Raw genomic sequence first — 6,067 nt, forward strand, 5'->3', positions numbered from 1 at the left:
TAGTTTAGGTGTTTTATATATTGTGTTAGCTAGCTATAATTAATAGAGAGAAGTGTCCTCTCTTATATCCGTGCTTGGTCGATGCTACGTACTATACATACATATAGAGAGGACTAGACATGCTAGCTAGCTAGTAAGCAAACGAAGGAAACAGAAGATCGTCATGAACATATATGCATACAGAGAGAAGTGATATCGACCACCTCTCCTTCTCCGAGAGATTGGTCGAACAACAAGTTCTCGTATATCTATCCGACACTACCGGCTACATATATACAATAATTATCTCTTACAAATATAATCTCCTAACATACGGACTCATGGTCCACATAGTATTCTCCGTCTTCAGCGATCACGTGGTCAAGAAAAAATGCCGCCAATTCCTCTTGAATTGCTCGCATGCGAGCTGGTGCTAGGAGTTCATCCCGCTTCTGAAACATCTAATTTGAAGAAGGGGGTCAATACATATATATATGAATGAATGAAACTCAACACAAATGATGGTAATAAAATAAAATTGTGAATGTTGTTATTTACGCACTTCATATTGTTCGTCAGAGTAGCCCCGCTTACAGGTCATGTGGCGGATGGACTCACAAACGTAGTATCCACAGAAATCATTCCCTTGTTCCTGCCACAACCACTTTACAAGAAATAGAGGTCAATCAAATTGATAATAAAGAATGCCAAATGGTATTGGTGAAACTAGCGCTTGAATCAATAGAAGATGCGCGGAACATGGTACTATAGTACCTACTTTCGGGTGTCTAAATTGCAGCTTCTTCGGGAGTCCCAGAGCTTTTTTGGTGAATTTTTTCCAAACCCTACCAGACAAAGAAAACAATTACTTGATATATCAGGAAATGAACAAAGTTGCTGATATGATGGATAATGATCGATTTAACTTACTTCTCGAGCATTTGAGTCATGTCCACATAGTCCTGGGGAACTTTTCATCTTGAGTCTAAGACGATTACTAGTCCCTGCTCAAGCTTAATCTTTAGGAGAATATAGTGGAAGCTGCACACGCATGCATAACTCATCAGTTACATTACTATAACCTTGACTAATATCTAAGGGAAACCGAATATGCACAAGACAGTAACACTCACTTGAAGTTGTAAGGAAATAGTATCATATCTTTGTTTTCATTTATTACCAACGATCGTAGCAAGTTGGCCTCGGTATCTGCGGCATGAAATTTAACCTGAGTTGCATCTATGATATTTGTGTTAATGAACCCAATATCACCGATTTGTCTTTTCTTCAATTCGACGATCTTCAATATGCATAATATAGTGAGGATAATTATAAATACATGCAATGAACACTACAAGAGGACAGAGCTTTTGTAACACCATGTTATGTTACCACAGACCCAAAACAGTGTTACTAAGTCACATAGTAACACATTTTGGAATGTGTTCCATTAGACCGTGTTACTAGGTGGTGTCCGCTGTCACATATAATAATTGTTATTGTACTTTAAAAATTGTGTTACTATTATGTTATAGTAACATGCATATTATGTGTTACCATGCATTGGTAACACATTTTTATAACTATAGTAACACTAGTAGTAACATGTTTTCATACCTAGAGTAACACAAGTTGTAACATAATATCCAATTATCATAGCACTATAATTTATAATTGTCAACTATGTATAGTAACATATTTTGTAACTACAGTAACAACATCAGTAACACTACTATTTTAGTATGGAAACATAATTAATGTATTTAATGTTTAATGATTAACCAAAAAATTAGGCACCCATTTTATGGAATATACATTTATTTAATAAAATTGTTGCAGTTGCTCAAATAGTCAATTATTTTAATTTGATGCTTGGCACCATTAAAATGATAGAGAAACTGAAGCACGAGACATACACAAACTGAAAATATCGAGATATTTATGATGAATATACAACAGTGTCGAATACATATGCATTACAATAAACAAATACCAATATTATCGGTGCAACATATCATTCATATTAATTTGACCACAGAGAACATATCTCTAGAGAATATTACAACATAGCATTTGCATCAATTCTAACAAAAAAAGATCTTGTGTATGATATTACATTTTTTTCCATCTATCAACAGAAACTACGGTCATTGCAAAGTACATTTTTATAATTTTATTTGCTTCTTGATCCAACCGGAGAATTTAGCTGCAACTCAATTATCCTTCTTTTTAATCTGCAAAAGAAAATTGGATCTTATAGTTATGTGATTAAATGTACACAAATATAATTTTGAAATATGGAAGAAAAGAGTTTTGACTTACAAAAGCTCGAGGCCAGGCGATTAAGTATCCTCAAGAAAAAGCATCACCAATCAGAAACTTAAACTTCCCCAATACCTCATTATCCAGAATAGTTTCATCTATGCACACACATGCAAAGTCGGTACCTAACTCAATATCACCAGCCCTAGTTTCTGGATCAGTACACCGAATAGTAGCATATGCAACATTCCACTTGTTTGGATATGTTGAAGTCTTTGAAACTACTTTGGAAGCAACCTATATAATGATAGTAGAATTTGCATGAAAAATAGGTCAATGGATACACATGGTCATAGTTCAGGAAGATTGTCATGACCCTTCACTTCGTTAGGGATACACATTCAGGCTACAAGCGGGACTAATAGCAGGATGCCCACATCTGCACGCATCTGTTATGCGGGTGTTCATAGGCAGCCCACAATCAACCATGTTGCGTCTACTTCCCACATAATCCCATTTAATCTCACATAGTAGTAAACTGTTGCGCTATTGTATTTAGAGTTCTGACAGTCACCACATGGCAGATGTGTGGTAAGTAAAAACCCCAAAAAAGAGTTCAGACAATTCTACTTGGCTCCTGTACAAATCAAGACTAACTTGTTGTATCTGGACATTAGTTGAAGAGAGACAAGTATCAATCAGGTCACTGCATGAGCAAGCACATGCAAAGTAAGTGGCCCCCATTGCAAAAATTTCAGAGTGGTAGAGCAGATCAAAGCAAAGCATCAGCATACTATTGACAAATCAGGAGCAGAGCATGTGTGTTGTGTTGTACGTGCGTGTGTGGGCGCGCATGCTTGCTAGTACCTAACTAAAGTACTCGTAAGAAGATTTTAGATAGTAGGACATAAAGGGGCGCGTTGCCACGCCTGGCAATGTTTTAGAAAATAACGGCAATGTTTTTCGAGAAAATTCGGCTATTTACCACATTTAACATAATTTGAATGGTTCAAATTACAGTGCCTTGATATAGTTGGTGGATCATATTTAGTGAAAACTGATATTGCTGCACTTACATAGTTGTTTCCTGAATTATATTTCTCCATATAAGATTCATGAGAAGAGAAGATGCAAACATGCATATGACACCTTCACCTGCCTCCATAGCTTCGCAGACCCCACTAGCATCTCTATCTCTACTACTCTTTGGTGCATACGGCCCCTTCTATAAGTTGAATCAACCCTCCAAACCCAATAGCCTGGCTGCACACTGGAAAACAAAGTTACTTACCGAGAAAGAAATTCATTTCTCACCATTTTTGTAGCATACCATCCACTATAGATTTCCAGTAGATTTATTTAACTGTGGTACGAAGATACTAGAAAGTGCAGTCAACAGAATATGATACATATAATTCAAGCAAGTACATTTTCAGAAGTACATCAATATATGTGCCGTGATGAAGCTTTTGAAATACTACCTCATGTCCTCACCTACATCCAAGCTCTACTAAAATGTTCTTGCACGTTTTCTTGACAAAGTCTGCAGGTATACATCACGCTATACCTTTAGAAAAAAAAGTAGGACAATAAACATCATAGAATTGCCAAAATACCCACAATTGATTAATATATATTATCATTTCACAGGACAGGTTAATATTTTCAGTTTTGACGGAACAAAAGTTTTATCACCAAAGCATTGCTGCTCCTATCAAACTCGCATATCAAAGCACGAAACAAAGCTTTAGTGATAATTACTAAAAGCGGTGTGTAGTGAAATTTTTACTTGCTGGGACAACCTGCCTATGTACATGGATTTTTTTGTGCTGTGTAAATCATCTGGACCAGGAACGAAATTGACAAACGTTAATTACCATGCTTAGGATAGTTTGACATAATATTAGACTAAGATTTTGATTCATCCCTACCATAAAAAGGATTTTGATTCATGACTGAATGCTCTAAATACTGCAGTACGCTGAGTATGTACCTCTCCTAGTGTTTCGGCAGCTTGCACAACACATGATACTGCTTTGTCAGTCGTGAGCACAACCCAGTAAAGAACACTAAAACCTAACCTTGATCTAAAAGATATGTGGTAGGCTACACTGAATCTGTGATACTCACATTCCTAAAAGATATGTGCTAGACTACGCCGAGTCTGTGATACTTACTTTCCTGAAATATATGTGCTAGGCTAGACCGAATCTGTCCCAGATTATTATCACTAGACGAACTAGAAAGACACATACAATAATGATTTGCACTAAATTAATTGCGTGCCCAATTAATTTAATTCTGAAATTGCTAATTGACTAGGAACAGCAGGCAGCCCAGCAGCAATCAGTCATGGGTATTGGGTAGAAAGCACCAGCAACAGAAGCATTCATGGGTATTGGGTAGAGAACTTACATGATCTATATGTTGCTGAGCACACAAAGCTGGTGGTTCTTGGCACTCCAAAATCTGGAAGAGATGGTGAACAAGCAGAAGGTGGAACTGGAGATTGGGGGGGAGGGGGGGGTTCGTTGATAGGCACTCCTTTTTTAGTTGCCAAAATCTGCAAAAGAATAGGGAAACACCAAGTGGTTAGTTCCAAAGGCTCGCAAGTACGTTCATAAGCTCAAACTACATAACATCACCTCAAGAAGCTCCTTCATGCAAGAGCCTGAATTAGATGCTACTATGCATCAACCAGCAGACCTGACCACCGGTAAGAACATGTTCCTGCAGATAAAGAGGGCAACTCGATGATAAATAAAGGGTGAAAAACTAATGGTTTCCTTTGTGCAAACAAAGCAAAAACGTAATCATCATAGTAAACAACTAGAGATCGAAATCACATTGACATAATAGTAGATACTAGATGGACATAGTGGTCAGTTTGCACAACATATTCTTCAGTACAAAGTTCAATTTCCTACATTTTGTTGAAACTGAGGCACTGAGCGACAATGGTGCATACTTACATGGCACTAAGATCAAAGGGGAATGCCTAGTTGGAGAGAAATTACAATTTATCAGACCTCCTGAATTCCTGATACAACAAGATCACAGCTCTGCTAACTACATTAATAAGATGCCACTATCTGTTATATAGACTCAAAGTGGTACTTTAATAACAAGAGAAGGTTAATCTACTTGCAGTGTGTCCATAGATACATTCACAATCATGTGAAATTCAACAACTCTAATTGAGTTTCTCTTGTTGCTATTCATGTCAATCTATTTGAGGACTTCCTCTTTTTTACCATTTAGAAATTACTCAAATTAACACTAACTACTACTTGATGGTTCAAAAATAATTTGACATGATTATCCCCAAGTAATCTATTGATCTCCTGAATACACAGATTTATAGTGAAATAAACATATCTCTCTACAATGAGCATGCATTGACAATATGTAATATGAGCAATTCTTGATGGAAACACGAGCTGTGGCACAAAAGTAAAACCGTAGAGTGAGAGAGACCTGTTGGAGAGGAGGGGATACGATGTCAGCTAGATCCGGTGGTCATCCAAACTACCAGCCGGGGTAAGGTCACCATGGGTCACGCGTCGCCATCATCCTTGCTGTCGTGGCCATGGTCAGCGCGGCCGTCACGACCATGCTGGAGGTATACGAGGGGAGGAAGAGGGGGCACGACAGGGCAGTGCGGCGTGGGGCGGCCGGGCGGTGGTGATGCAGGGGAGGTGGGGGCGTGGGGCGACGGTGGGGAGACGGGAGGTGGTGGGACACGACAGTCTGGTAGGGGACACGGCGGGGCGGCTTGGATGCGGACGACGGTGGGGAACGGCGGGGCGGCTTGGATGCGGACGAC

General features: G+C 38.6%; 1 long non-coding RNA gene across 1 annotated transcript; it reads right to left on the reverse strand.

Annotated features, from left to right (window-relative positions):
* Positions 1-4,940: 4,940 nt before the first annotated feature.
* LOC119330207 lies at positions 4,941-5,747 on the reverse strand. The gene is made up of 3 exons (XR_005159948.1): positions 5,719-5,747; positions 5,214-5,310; positions 4,941-4,971 (listed from the first exon to the last, which is right to left on the reverse strand). It is a non-coding gene; the product is annotated as an uncharacterized LOC119330207 (long non-coding RNA).
* Positions 5,748-6,067: the final 320 nt, after the last annotated feature.

This window comes from Triticum dicoccoides, chromosome 7A, assembly GCF_002162155.2.
Source record: "Triticum dicoccoides isolate Atlit2015 ecotype Zavitan chromosome 7A, WEW_v2.0, whole genome shotgun sequence".
NCBI classification, from domain to species: domain Eukaryota; kingdom Viridiplantae; phylum Streptophyta; class Magnoliopsida; order Poales; family Poaceae; genus Triticum; species Triticum dicoccoides.